Here is a 14077-nt window from a genome sequence, read left to right on the forward strand (position 1 = left end):
ACAAGCCAAGTCTGGAAGGGAGAATGGCAACATGAGGCACACAGGCAGAGGTCACCACCTAGTGCAGGCCTGGCCAACAGGGTTCCACCCACTTAGCGGCTCTTGCTGACAGAGGCTCCTGGGAGCATCATCCTGAGACCAATCTGCCACCTCATGGGTAGTGAAGAAAGTGCTGTGATCGATCAGCACTGCCTCCTTGTGAGGCACACGTTGGGACACAGACACGGAGACCAGCCTTGACCTAGGAAGCCAGGCAGTGCTAATCAAATACCTAGGCTTGTGTTGGAGTATGGGCAGACCAGAGACTGTGGATGGAGTCAGTTCTAGCTGAATAGGGAGGCAGCTTGAGAAAGCAGGAGCCTGGTAGCTCCTGACATCAGGAAGCTGATACATGGGTGGCGAGATGGTCAAGCTGGACCAGTGTGGGGGTTAAACAGGAATCATGGGACTTCTCTGGCTGCCAAGATCTGACAACCAGGAATCCACAATAGAAACAAAAGAGATGATGTCATCTACCTGGTGAGCAAAACTGAAGCTTAGGAACCTGAGGGCCAAAGCAGAGGTGAGAGAATCCAAGACAGTGCTTTACAGGAGTTAACCAATAATCTAGAAACCAGAGAAGAGGTAGCAAACAATGGTTCTGCAGAGCCCAAACACACGTGGGTCCAGCACCCAAGTAGGGAACGCTCAAAGCAATAACTGTCATCATTTGTGGGTGCCTGGAGGGTGGTTTATTGGGCGGAAGAGCCAGGCAACAAGCAGTCTCGAACCAAGAGATCAGATGTGCACACCTGAGAGAGGGCCCAGCTGCAGCTGCTTGAGAAAATCTGGGTTTAAAAGTACCAGTCAGGACAGTGAGTTCACTTATTCCTCCTAACGGGTATGTACTAAAGAGCTGTGCTGTGTCAGAAGCTGAGGGATAACCAAGCATGTTCCTGAGCCCTGCAGGAGCTCAAACTCAAGTAATAGAAACAGGCAGCCAGCTCCCTGGTGAACGTGCTAAGGGTTGTGCTAGAGATAAACCCAGCGTGCGGGGGAACCCAGAGACATCAGCAACCCCCACTCACACTGGAAAAGAAGTGTGAGTTCTTTGGGCAACGGAGCCAGGACAGCAAGCACTCACATAATGTGACTGATGTGCACCAGGCTTTGTGATAAACACTTCACCTGCATCGGCTCCTTTCATCCTCTGAGGAAGGCACTGTTTTTTCCCCATTTTACAGAGAAAAGAACTGAGGCTCAGAGACTTTAAATAACTTGCTCAAGGTCTCACAGCTAGTAAGCAGCAGAGCTACAAATCAACCACTTGTGATCTACCTCCAGAGTGCGCCCTGCTGCCTCCCAAGGGAAGCTTGGTTAGAATTACACCTAACAGGCCAATCTTTCCAAGATTCCTCAGGGTTAAAATGCACCTTGGAGGTCATCCAGCCAAGTGATACCTGGAACACAGCCAGCTGAACTAATGCCTTCAAGAATCTTGATTTTACAAATTGTCCAGAACCCTCTGAGACTGCAGGACCATCACACTACAAAATCAAAAGAAACCAAGAATGAAGCCCAAGAGACAGAGGGCTCCTCCCAAGTCAATCACAATCCCTCGCCCAGTTCCAGAGGTGAGCCAGTTTGTGGACCTGGAATCTATTTATTGAAAGAGGTTGGAATCTTAGGAGGAAGGACTTGCAACATCATAAGAAATGTAATCAGTAATGATTCATCCAGCTCTGCCACAGAGATGTGTGGCCACTTGCCATAGGCACAATGAGGAATGGTGGGATAGCCAAACATTTTGAAGTCTGTTGAATACTTGACATTGACACCAGGAGACCCAAAATCTGATCATGACGTCCTGTTAGAATGAAGGCTGAAGTACTCAAGTGATAAATGGAGGTGATCAGGCCTATTTCTGGCTCATAGGCAGGCCCACTGAATCCATGGAACCATGCTATGGTCATTTTCACAGTCCCAAAAACATATATTGGATGTATCTCTACCTACGTTGATTCATTGGCTGTGGGTATAGTCAAGTGGGTGCATTAAGAATATTCCTGAGAACCATTGCTACTCAGAAATGGCTTATACTAAGCAGGAATGGCCACAAGGCACCCAACCCAAATGCATCCGCAATGCACTTTCCCTCACCAGGACCCCAACACCATCCAACACAAGAGTGAGCTAGAGTACAAACTTATTTTCAAAATCTCTCCAAATGAACACATTGCAAGGGCCCCTCCCAGGTTCTTGGGAGAGATATGTACAAATGAGGGACCCTGGGGCTTAAGTAGCATAAGTTTCTAGGTCAATTCACCCATGGCTGCCTGCCAAGAGAATAGGAATGTAGATGGGACCAGGGAAGGAGCTGGACAGGAGTGCTTAAGTGATATTGCACTATTCAGAACCTCTTTTCTATTCCTCTATGAATGTTTTCACCCTGTGGAAATTGCCAAAGGCTTTTTTGTTTGGTTATTTTATCAAACTAGGTTCTATCAAATACTCTTGTAATTAGGAACAGTTTGTGAAATGCAGGCACTGGGAGGGGATCTGACTCCTTGTCTTTGGCCCAAAACAGCACTGGAAACCAATAGTCTGGCTCTGTTAGAAGGATCTGGACATTCTTGCCGTGGTCTAAATTTCAGGAGCTTTAGACCAAGGCCTGGGAGCTTGCTGCTTCACTTTTCCCTGTGTGCAAATCGATGATATTTACTCATTAGTGACTGCTAGATGAATGGCACTATTGAACTGCCAGATATTAGTATTATTGCTTTTCCTCTTTGATCTCACAGGCTATGATAAATTTATGATATCATAATTGTTTCCATGGCAGCAAATCATATTGTCCCAAACAGGGGACTTCGTGACTTCATGGCTGGATTGAGAAGAAGGAGAAATCGGATTGGGAATGAGAATTCTGCTCAAGCATAAATATCTTCGATGATAGCGAAGGGAATAGAGCAAATTACAGACAGGCAAAATTGCTTTTGGTTTAAATGCTCTTCTCACAAGTTCATCCCAGTGCAAAAACCCGTTCTCCAGGCATGTAATTTGTGTAATGATGCCTCCTTGCTTGAATTCACAGAAGACTAATGGTGAAGTTCATCTATTCCTGGAAGCTTTAGCAATGCTAATACTAATGGTTTTGCAGCAAATATATGGATTTCTGTTGTAGGCAGTTTTGTTCTTCTTTTTTTTTTTCTGTTTGAGTTGTATGTGTGTTGGTGTATGTGTGTTTACTCCCTCAAGGTTGTATCTCCACAAATGTATTTGAAATAAATCAGTTTCCAGACAAAAATTAAGCTTCTGTCATTTGAAAATCTGTCAAAACCCCTTTCCTCACTAGAAGCATCTGTTTTGCTTTACTTAGATTCCTATTGACTTTATTCTCATATTTCCAGTAATGTCTCATTAGCTTCTGTCTATTGCCTGAGAAGAAAGCAAAAGACTTTCCTAATTTTGAAGGCACTTAAATTCACCCCAGTTTGGTTTAACAATAAACAACTTAGGATGTTAAAACTCAAGTTTTTTTTCTCTTGCTCATCCCACCCCTGTATTTAGGTACAGATATTTCCAGTACCTTCTCCCAGTGTTCTCTGCCTTTTAACACTCAAATTTCCAGAATCTTCCAGTTCCCGTTGATTCATAAATTTCTTGGCCATTGCCTCACCCAGGAGTGCCACGCAGCTTCAGCTCTGCACCCATGGAAACTCACCGTCTCTTACCAAGTTCTCTCCGTGATCCTTCTCTACTCTTAGTCCACATTGCTGAATCCTGTACAATAAGTTACTCCTCAGGCTGATACCACCAGGAAGTGTACTGTACTGGTCACATTGATGTGTTAACATGGGGAGAATGCAGCACCCAGCTATTTAGCCAAAACGTGAAAGAAGAGCCCCATTTAATTATTTGAAGGCCTAAAGAGCAAAAATTGAGATTCCCCAAAGAAGAAACCATGCCTTAATAATGAGACATCAGCTCCTACCTGAATTTCCAGCTCATCACGTACACTACATACTTAGGACCTGCATGACTCCCACAGTCACATCAGCTGATTCATTACAATAAATTGTGTGTGTGTGTGTGTGTGTATGGCATTTTTCTCAAAACTCTGAATGGCACACACATGTAAGAAACACCCTGCATGTTCAATGAAACACTGAACACAATGTCAGTATGGCATGGATCATACAAAGACACATATGATGTGTGCATTCCTCCAAGAGCTTATGACTTATGGAGGAACCCAGAATAACTGTACCCAAAATAACAATTTGTTAAAAATAATAATAATGGGGTTTTGATGCTCAGGGATTCACAGAAAGAAAGATCAGCGAAGGCTCGAGGGGTCAGGGATCCTTTCATCCTTTGTGGATCTGCACATGCACAGCACAGTTCAGAAGGCTGCAGGCAAGAAAAGGCAAAGAGATGGAAGCTCAAAAGTGGGAATGGACACAGGCTAGGACAGGGAGGCGACCAATCTGACTAGGGCATGGGACATTTGGAGACCCCAGAATGCCAGGTTGGAGAGGCAGACTGAGAATGGATATTGGAGAGCCCCAAGGAATACTGGGAGAATTGTTCAAGCTTAAAGAGAGAGAAAGAGACCCTAGACTTTGAAGAGAAAGAGAAGACGGGGGGTGATTGACGTTCAGGTACCTTGCTCAAGCACCCATGGCAAGCTGAGGGCACACCTAGAGAAATGGATTTCTTGACCCTCCTCTAACCTTGTTCCCATGACATGATACAGTCTCTGCATAGAACAGAGATGATGGGACCAGTGCTGTGGCGTAGCAGGTAAAGCCACCGCTTGCAGTGCCGGCATAACATAGGGACGCCAGTTCAAGACCTAGCTGCTCCGTTTCCGATCCAGCTTTCTGCTATGGCCTGAGAAAGCAGTAGAAGATGACCCAAGTGCCCAAATGCTTGGGTCCCTGCACCCACGTGGGAGACCCAGAGGAAGTTCCTGGCTTTGGATAGGTACAACTCCAGCTGTTGCAGCCATTTGGGGAGTGAACCAGCCAATGGAAGAGCTCTCTCCCTCTCTTTCTCTCTCTCTCTCTCTCTCTCTCTGCCTTTCAAATAAATGTCTTAAAAAAAAAAAAAAAAGAACAGAGATGATATCATGAAAATGAAGTGACAGATTGCTGGTGAACTCTAGGAGCAAATTTAATCAGTTGATAGATGAGGGGTGGCAGACTTCCGGATCTCCAGGACTACCGCCTCGCTTAATGAGGATGGTCTGAGACTCTCCAAGAGGCTGCAGAGGAGGCTGGGCTGCTGAGTCAAGCGGAAGCCACTTGCAAGCCTGATAACACAGTATCTCATCAGTGCAGTTCCTTGAGCAGCTCGCTCGATGGTCTGACTTGCTCATGATGAGGGAGCAGCAAAACGTGCTCCAAAACTAAGCAGCTATACAACATTCTTTGGCTGAAATCTGTAACAAGCAAAGTAAGGTGTTGGGAGACTTCAGTGTTTCATTATTCAGGATGAAGCCCACTCAGCCTAGGGCTCGGCTTACTGTGCCCTTCGTTGTTTGTTCCCCTTTCATTCCTTTACAATAAACTCAAACCTCCAGTCAAGCCGTCCAGGGAGAGCCAGATTACTTTGTAACTCCAGCAGGCTTTCTCAAGGCCAGTTTCTGGAATCCTTAAGCAAGCATTATTCATCTACTTGAACAGACATATTAGTCAGTCCCAGCTCCGGTAGTTTGCTTTTGTTCGTCCGAATAGGAAAAGGAAAATAAAGATGCATTTGGTCCCATTACAGAAGCCAGGGTTGTGAAATACGGACCGCTGTGAGCGCCACAAAGCTGAGAGCAGGATGAAGGGAAGGCGTGACAGCACCTACGTCCAAGTGTTTCTTCTCTACTTTCTCCCTTTTCTGGGTCTTAGGAGCACTTGACAGTGGCAGCAACTGCTTGCTGAATGGCCATTGTTCTCGTCTTCTCTGACACGACTCCTCACCTCACCCTCACACACCCTACACACACACAGCCCTGCTTTGGATCTGCCTCCTCCTGCTACATCAGTGTAGGTGTTTCACAAAGAATTATCATTTTAATCCATTAACTATTATTATTTGAGGGGCAGAGAAAGAACGAGACAGGAAGAGAGCAAGCAAGTTCCCGTACACTGGTTCAATCCCCAAATGCCTGCAACAACTGGGCCAGGCTAAAGCTGGGAGCCAGGAGCTCGATCCAGGTCTCCCATGTGGGTAGCAAGGACCCAGCTAGTTGAAGCGTCACTTGCTGCCTCCCAGGTATGCATCAGCAGGAAGCTGGAGCCAGGACTCGAACACACACACTCCAGTAGGGGATGTGACATCTCAGGTGGCATCTTAGCCACTATGCCTAATTCCTGCCCCAAGAAACCATCTTTGACAATCTTCTCTCTCTTTTTAACAATATTCTGATAATTGCTATTGACCTTCTGGCCTTAAATACTCACCTTGGTTGAGATAAATGGTCCCAAACTTGCTCTATCTAGATCTGACCTTGGCCATGAGTTTCAGGCTATCTACTGGAGCTGAGCTGTTAACAATTGGGCTGCATATCCCACTGACACCTCTGACTCACTAGGACTGAAGCTAGCCGCATTACTTTCCTCCCCAAATCTGATCCTCTGCTCTTCCCTATTTCTCCCTTAGGGACAGGGGCCAGGGCCCAACACCTGAGCACCCCATTTGTTCACACTGACTCTGTTCTCCCTGCTTGATCGACCCCATCCTGTTCTGCCCGCATCTCTGTCTCCCTGTGCCTGTGTTTCTACTTCTGCTTCCACTGCCCTCGTTTGGGCCGCCATGTCACTGAGCCCAGAGGGATACACCCCTGCTTTGCGTTTCTCATCTCCAACCTGCGTCAGAGGCCATGACTAGATTAACATTCCTGAAACCCAGCCCTGATCCGTAATTGATCTGCTCAGGATTCTTGAGTCTCTTTCCAGTGCCTTCAAAGTGCAATGAGCATTCCCCAGCCTCTCTTCTCCACCTTGCTTCCCACGCTGCTGCCTCGTGCAGATCTGGGCTCCATCGAAACCCACTCCTGACTCATCCTTTCCCCACCACAGCTGTCTTGCTTCTGATGTTCTGACCAGGCTACTCCCTGAGCATGTGCAAGTCCAACAACCACCTGCCTTCCAAGGCCATTCACAAACGTCCCCTCTTCCTTAAAGGCGTGGCTGATCAAAATGGAAGTAAATTTTCCCCCTGTGCATTCTCATAAACCCTGATGTGTGACTCATGACTTGCTAGATTACAAGCCCTAGAGGAAGTAGGAATCTGTATCCTTGTCCCTGCGAAGCACTTAGTGCCATGTGACACATGTGTTAGGTAACAGTAACTATTTCCTTCATTGGTAGGACCTTAGGGAAGAAGCTGGAGGACTTGATAAAGATTGGGAAAATAATTTTGGCTAGTGTTTTATTGTTTGTTTTTAAAAATTATTTTTACTTATTTGAGAGACAGAGGGGGAGACACACACACACACACACACACACACACACATATAGAGAGAGAGAGAGAGAGGAGAGATAAAAGAGACAGAGGGAGAGACAGAGAGGGAGAGAAAGGGAGAAGCAGATCCAGTCAGACAGAGCTCCCATCCACTGGTTCACTCCCAGACGCTCCCAACTACTTGAGCATAACCTACTGCTTCCCAGGGTGCATGGTAACAGGAAGCTAGAGTTAGGAGCAGAGCCAGGACCCGCGCTCGGGCACTCTGAGCTGAAATGTGAGCAACCTAACTGGAGACTTAACCAGCTCTCAGCCAGGTAAGTGCTTTTTAAGAGAAGACTAAAAAGCCCTTCAACAGTTTCAGGCTTAGCTGAGTGGGGGAAAAACATCATGACATTGAGAGCGTTGAAGACACTGATGTTTGATGGTGATTTGTGCGTTCGGGTGAAAGAAAGCAAGACATCAACATGGATCGACCAGCAGGCAGCTGTAAATATGGCACTGAAAGGGAATATGGGGGTGAGAGACAAAGCCCAGAGGAGAATGATCCCCAGTGAGAAGTGGAAAAGAGAGAAATGCATACGAGGAGCCTGAGACTTGAACCCTACAGCAGAAAGCAAATAAACTACAGCCAGAGAATTAGAGACAGAAGTAAAATCGTGAAGAGGACGCTATTTCCAAACAGAGGGGTCAGCAATGTGCCACCCAGGGACATCCGTCAGTCACTCACCACACGAATGTGTGCTGACCACCTACTGTGTGCCCAGCACTGCTGACTGGGCTGGAACAGTAGAGTCCCTGCAGAGTTGCGGTGCAGTGGGGAAGAGCGGACAACCATAGAGAGAGAGTAGAGCGAGCGGAGGGGAAGAGTCACAATGAGGATAAAGCAGGTGTGAATGTGGGACGAGGAATGGGCAGGCGGAGCCGGCGGAGCTGCTGGAGAGGGGGCACAGGCAGCGGGAAGCAGCAGTGAGCTGTGTTTCCCCAGCAGGGACTCTGACCTGGCAAACAGTCTCCCTGGGTCCCCTCTGCCTCCGGGAAGGCTGCCTGCCTGCAGTGTGTGACTTGTCAAAGCCACCGCTTTGCCAACGCCCATATAGATCGTGTCTGGTGATCGTAGTTCACTGTTGGTCTTTCTTACTCTGGCATATTCTGGGCCAGTCCTGCATTCCCTTTCCTGTCTCATATCCGCCTTTCAGACTCGCCTTTTTCTTTTACTGTCACAGCCTCACAGACACTGGTATTTCCCAGGGGACCCTTCTTCCTGCTCAGACTTCTTCCCTCCAATCCCACACGACCTCCTCCCCTGACCTTACCTCCTCAGCAGAAGTCTTCCCGTGCTGGTATTCTTTTAAAGCTGCCATATAAAAATATGTTTATTTATTTTATTTGGAAGGCAGAGAGACAGACAGACACAGAGGTCTTCCATCCACTGGATATCTCCCCAAATGCCCAGTGACAGCTGGGGCTGGGCCAGGCCAAAACCAGGAGCAGGGAATTCTATCCAGGTCACCCACGCAGGTGACAGGAGCCTACTTGACCTATTGCCTCTTGCTTCCCGGGGTGCACATTAGCAGGAAGCTCAATCAGAAACAGAGCCACAACTTGAATCCAGGACTCAGATAGAGGATTCTAGCATCTCAAGTAGTGTCTTAACCACTATACCAAATGTACCCACCGCCACCCCTGAGCCATCACTTTTGTTTTAATTTTCTTAACCTTTTTAGGCTTGGAGTCTAAAAACTTCCCACATCACTAAAGATTAAGCCTAAGACGTCAGTTCTTGCTTTCAAAGATGAGGGAGTTCTGTCCATTAGTCTCTTCCTTGTATCTTGCCCATTAATCTGCTGAACTTGCCCTTGTCTGTGTCCCCTGACCTGTTCCCCAGCTGTGCCACGCTCAGCCAAGTCACCTGGGATAGCTTGCTGAACCCAGTAGGGACTATAGGCCTCCCTGTTGCTATCTAGTCATGCCTCTTGCCACTGTTTGTGAGAGCACCCTCACCAGTCAGTCCCCACTTTGGGAATATAAACGCAACATGATGAGCGCTCGTGGCTAAGCACAGTGTAAGTCTACGTTTTTGGTTTGGCAGCTCTTGCAGTGCGCTCTGTCCACCACTGGCAGTTCCACAAATGGGATAAGAATTGTGTCATGATTTTCTATACACAGGGGCCCAATAGGGCACCCATGTTGGGAGCTTAAAGTTTTCTGATGGTGAGTTTATAGCTGGCTCCTTGAGGATGTCTCCTTTCTACCTCCAGCACTGATTGTAGTGAACAGCACCCAGAATGTGTCCAACCAATGTTGGCCATTTATTGAATGGACTACCAAAAGCACACAAAGCTGGACACTACAGTGGTAAGATCATATTTTAACCATTAATAGCTATTGCCCTAGGGGAAAGAATCCAGCATGAATTGGAATCAAACTCGATTTCTACAGGTGACTGGGAATTTTAAATGCAGAATGAGGGAGTAGAAGGGGGAAATGAGCAGAAGCTCAGGAGGGTCAGGAAATTGAAAAAAAAAAAAAACCTTTTAAGATTTATGTCATGTGTGTGAAAGGAATAGTTATAAAGAGAGGGAGAGACCAAGAGAGAAAGAGAATGAGAGAGAGAGAGAGATCTTCCATTTCCTGATTCACTCCCCAAATGCCCACTACAGCTAGGGCCAGGCCAGGCTGAAGCCATGATCCTGGAACTCCACTTGGGTGTCCCACATGGATGGCAGGGAGCTAGATACATGGGCCATCTTCCACTGCTTTCCCAGGTGCAGTGGCAGGAAGCTCATTCAGAAGTAGAGCAGCTGGGCCTCAAATCAGCACTCATATGGCATGTTAGTAAAACTAGCACCCTACAATGCCAGCCCTAGGCAAGTGACAAATGACAAAAAGCAGGAAAGAGCTGATCTACATGAAGCCTACCTAACCACAGAGACCCACAGGGGTCCTGTCTTCAGGTGTTGACAGCAACAAACAGAAAATTATTTTGGTAGTAGCCTAGAACATTCTCGACAAGGAATTTCAGCAGGGGCTAAGGGTCATCTGAGAGATGCAACACAGACCAGTTCTAAAGGTGACATAGATGCCAGAGTTGACATAAAAGCCAGTGGCACTGTCATTTCAAGGCAAGTCATGAGCATTTATTTATTGTTGGCTGCATTCCCACATCTGTCCACCACCTTGTCCTAAGTATCCTTGCCCTTTCCCCATCCCTGAGCTGTTGGAAACCGTGTTATTTGTTCAAGTCTTCATAGGTCAAGGTTGAAGCCTATACAAGAGGGTTCAGAGGGGCCTGGAGAGAGTTTGGCCCAGGAGAGAATCTTTGTTAGGACCACGATTATTGCCAAGAGAAACCAGGACAAATCTAATAGAAACTGGACAAAAGGCATTCACATGTAATATGTTTGTTTCTGAAAGCAGCTTTTCAAAATTCTTTGAGACTGTCTCTGTACTTTTGTTCACTGATGGAGCAAGAGGGGCAGGCCCTGACTGTGAAGGCCTTGATCTAATAGTGTAGGGAGGAGGCAGCACAGAGGAAATCGGAAAGCCCCAAGCACAACTGTGTGCCCACAGCCTGAAAGACAGCGGCAAAACACGCAGCACTCCTAAAGGCGGCAGCGAGCCGAACCCTTTAACACAGCCAATATGCACCGTGACTCCATTGCCCTAACGTGGTTGAAGTTACAGGAAAATGTATTCCCTCATTCCCCAATCCCCGAGTCCCTATTCCCATCACAAAACAGCAAAGTCAAGGGCCAGGAACTGTGAGTTTAGCCTTTCTCCTAAGAATCTCCTTCTGGCTCGTGATGGAGCAGAGGGGTTACCCTTTCGCCCCACTCTTCTCTGGAAACGAACACCAGCAGCCTGAGCTCACTTGGCCTGCACGTCACCCCTGAGGCTCGGAGTCTGGCTCCAGCAGAGTGGGAGGGACTGAAGGCAGAAAGCAAACAGAGATGGTCCGGAACTTTCTGGAGCTGATGACTGCTCTGAGAATCAGGGTCCCGGGAAGGAAGTCTTCGGAGGCAGGCGGCCCCTGCAGAAGTGAGGAGCTGACCCCTCTCAGGAGCCGCAGGAATCCCTGGCCTTCTCCAAGCCCCCCAGGGTGGGCTGTGCCCCTCTCGCATCCTCACATCCTCACATAGCCACGGGCACACACACCCTGCAGTAAGAGTAGTTGATCTATCTGGGGGAACTTCCCGGTTTAACACCCCAAAGCAAACAGGAAGTCTTTTCTAAAACCAATCTCAGGGGCTGGTTTGGATGAAGTCAGCTGGAGGAAAAAAAAGAAAGGGAACGTTTTGAATAATATCTGCAGCATTGACGGGAGGCCGTGGCGCACAGGACAGGAAATCTTGGGCCATCCACGCTGAGCTTCTCTTCCAGCGAAAACAATGAGGAATGGCTCTCTCCCCTTTGTTCTTGGGAAATGAACAGAATTCCCACCTCTGCGGTTTTCCTTCTGTGCTCTTCACCAGCTGCAAATCCTGATTCATACGCTAGAGGTCGCTGTTCATTACAAGCAAACCTCACCTCTGCAGAAGCGCGAGGAACTGACCGCCGCCCTTCTTCACTGCAGGCTTGGGTGGAAGGAAATCACACCCAGGCCAGGTACAGTGCGGGCCGCGTGCAAGGACGGGGCTTTGCATTACACGGGGGCATACAAGGAGCAGAAAGCAAATCATCCATCGATGGTCTTTCCAATTGCTTAGAACGTTGTTTAAATGCTGCATAATTTATGACCTTTGTACCTCATTCCTGTGCCTACCCCTCTGCGACTGTATCCCTTCTTCTCAAGTGACCCACGAAGCAATTTCAGGAACGCACAACAAGAGGGACTGGAATAAAAGCCAAGGCTTGAACACGGACACGCCCACGCCTGCAGCTGGGCCACTGCCACTTTCGCCGCTGGTCCTACGCCCAGAATATAAAACAGCTCAGAAATAAAATAAGACAACAGAGCTGATAAGGCCGTGAGCAATCGCAGCCTCTCTGCATGTTGAGCTTTCTAAGGATGCTGCTACCGAGCGAGATCTCTAATGGAAGGCCTTCGTTAATGAACCCGAGCTCTGCCTGCTGGGTCCTGTTCTTCCGCTGTGCCATATTTAGTCCTGACTCAGGAAATTGCTTTCAACACAAACCAATCCCAAAGGCCATATAAAAGCCTGGGCTGACATTAAAGCCAGTGGCCACTGCACTCCGAGGCAAGCGCTCTGCAGTATTTCTTTACTGTTTGCTGCAATGGCATGCCTGTCCTGTACTGGCCATCTGAAGTAGACCCTCCCCGATGATGCTGTGTCTTCAGATATGCAGAAGCTGGTACTGAAAGAAGGTCTTATTCAGTGTTGAGATCATGGCTCTGATTCCAAGTCGCAGGGAAATTCTTCAAAGACAGAGCCCAAAGCACTGGTGTCAACTGCAAAAGGGATTCTTGATGAAGACTGGGGCTTAAACAGCTCTCCGTGAGGGCAGCGAGTAGAGGCTGGAACAGCCGAGCGGGGGCACGGGGAGGGGTGGCAGCTGAGGCACAGTGCAGGTGCAGAGACCGCCTGGCTGCAGCCAAGGACTTTTTTATTTTATTTTTTTAAGATTTATTCACTTGAAAGGCAGAGTTATAGAGAGGCAGCGGCAGACAAAGTCAGGTCTTCCATCCGCTGGTTCACTCCCCAGATGGTTGCAATGGCCCCAGCTGGGCCAATCCAAAGCCAAGAGCCAGGAGCTTCTTCCAGGTCTCCTACACAGGGGCCCAAGGACTTGAGCCATCTTCTACTGCTTTCCCAGGCCACAGCAGAGAGCCAGATCAGAAGTGGAGCAGTCAGGACTGGAACCAGCGCCCATATGGGATGCCGGCACTGCAAATGGTGGCTTTACCCTCTAAGCCACAGTGCCAGCCTCTGCCAAGGGCTTCTTAGGTGAGGTAGTCCACCTGTTGGTCCAGGGCTAAAGAGAAAAAGAAAAGAACCCTGGTAGTGCTAGAGCTGGAGGGACATGACACCTGTGTGGTTCAGGCAGGAAGAGTCTGACTGTATACCTCGTTTATGGCGGTGAACTATAGTGCTGACTGGGATGTCTGTGAGGCCCCCCAAATTCACGTGTGACGGATAGATACATATATACCTACAGACATACATAACATTTCCTATTTTCATTTTTTAAATGTGTTTTTCAGAGGCATCAGAGCCATCCATGCTCTCCATCTCTAGAACTATTCCATCACCTCAAACTGAAATGCTGTGACCATTCAACACTCACTCCACAGTTCCCTCCCCAGCCCTGGCACCCTCCAATGTACTTTGTCTTTGAATGTTTGCCTTCCAGGCTCCCTGTGGTTGTCCTCTGATGACTCGTCTATTTCTCTTAGCCTGATTCCAAGGTCCACTTTGCAGCGTTTGTCAGCACTTTGTTCCTTTCTGAGGCTGAATGACATCCCCTTGTCTGATCTGAATTTACTACACTTGGTTTATCCACTCATCTATCAGCGGACACTTGGGTGTGTCTACCTTTTGGCTATTGTGGATAATGTCGCCATGAACACTGGCCTTTGAGAATGAGTTTCTGCTTCCAGTTCTTTGGGGTAAAGACCTAGGAGCAGAATTGTCAAATCAATGTGGTATTTCTACAACTTGTTGAGGAACCACCT

This window comes from Oryctolagus cuniculus, chromosome 5 (assembly GCF_051225735.1).
Source record: "Oryctolagus cuniculus isolate XC-2025 breed Fujian yellow rabbit chromosome 5, ASM5122573v1, whole genome shotgun sequence".
In the NCBI taxonomy this organism is placed as follows: Eukaryota; Metazoa; Chordata; class Mammalia; order Lagomorpha; family Leporidae; genus Oryctolagus; species Oryctolagus cuniculus.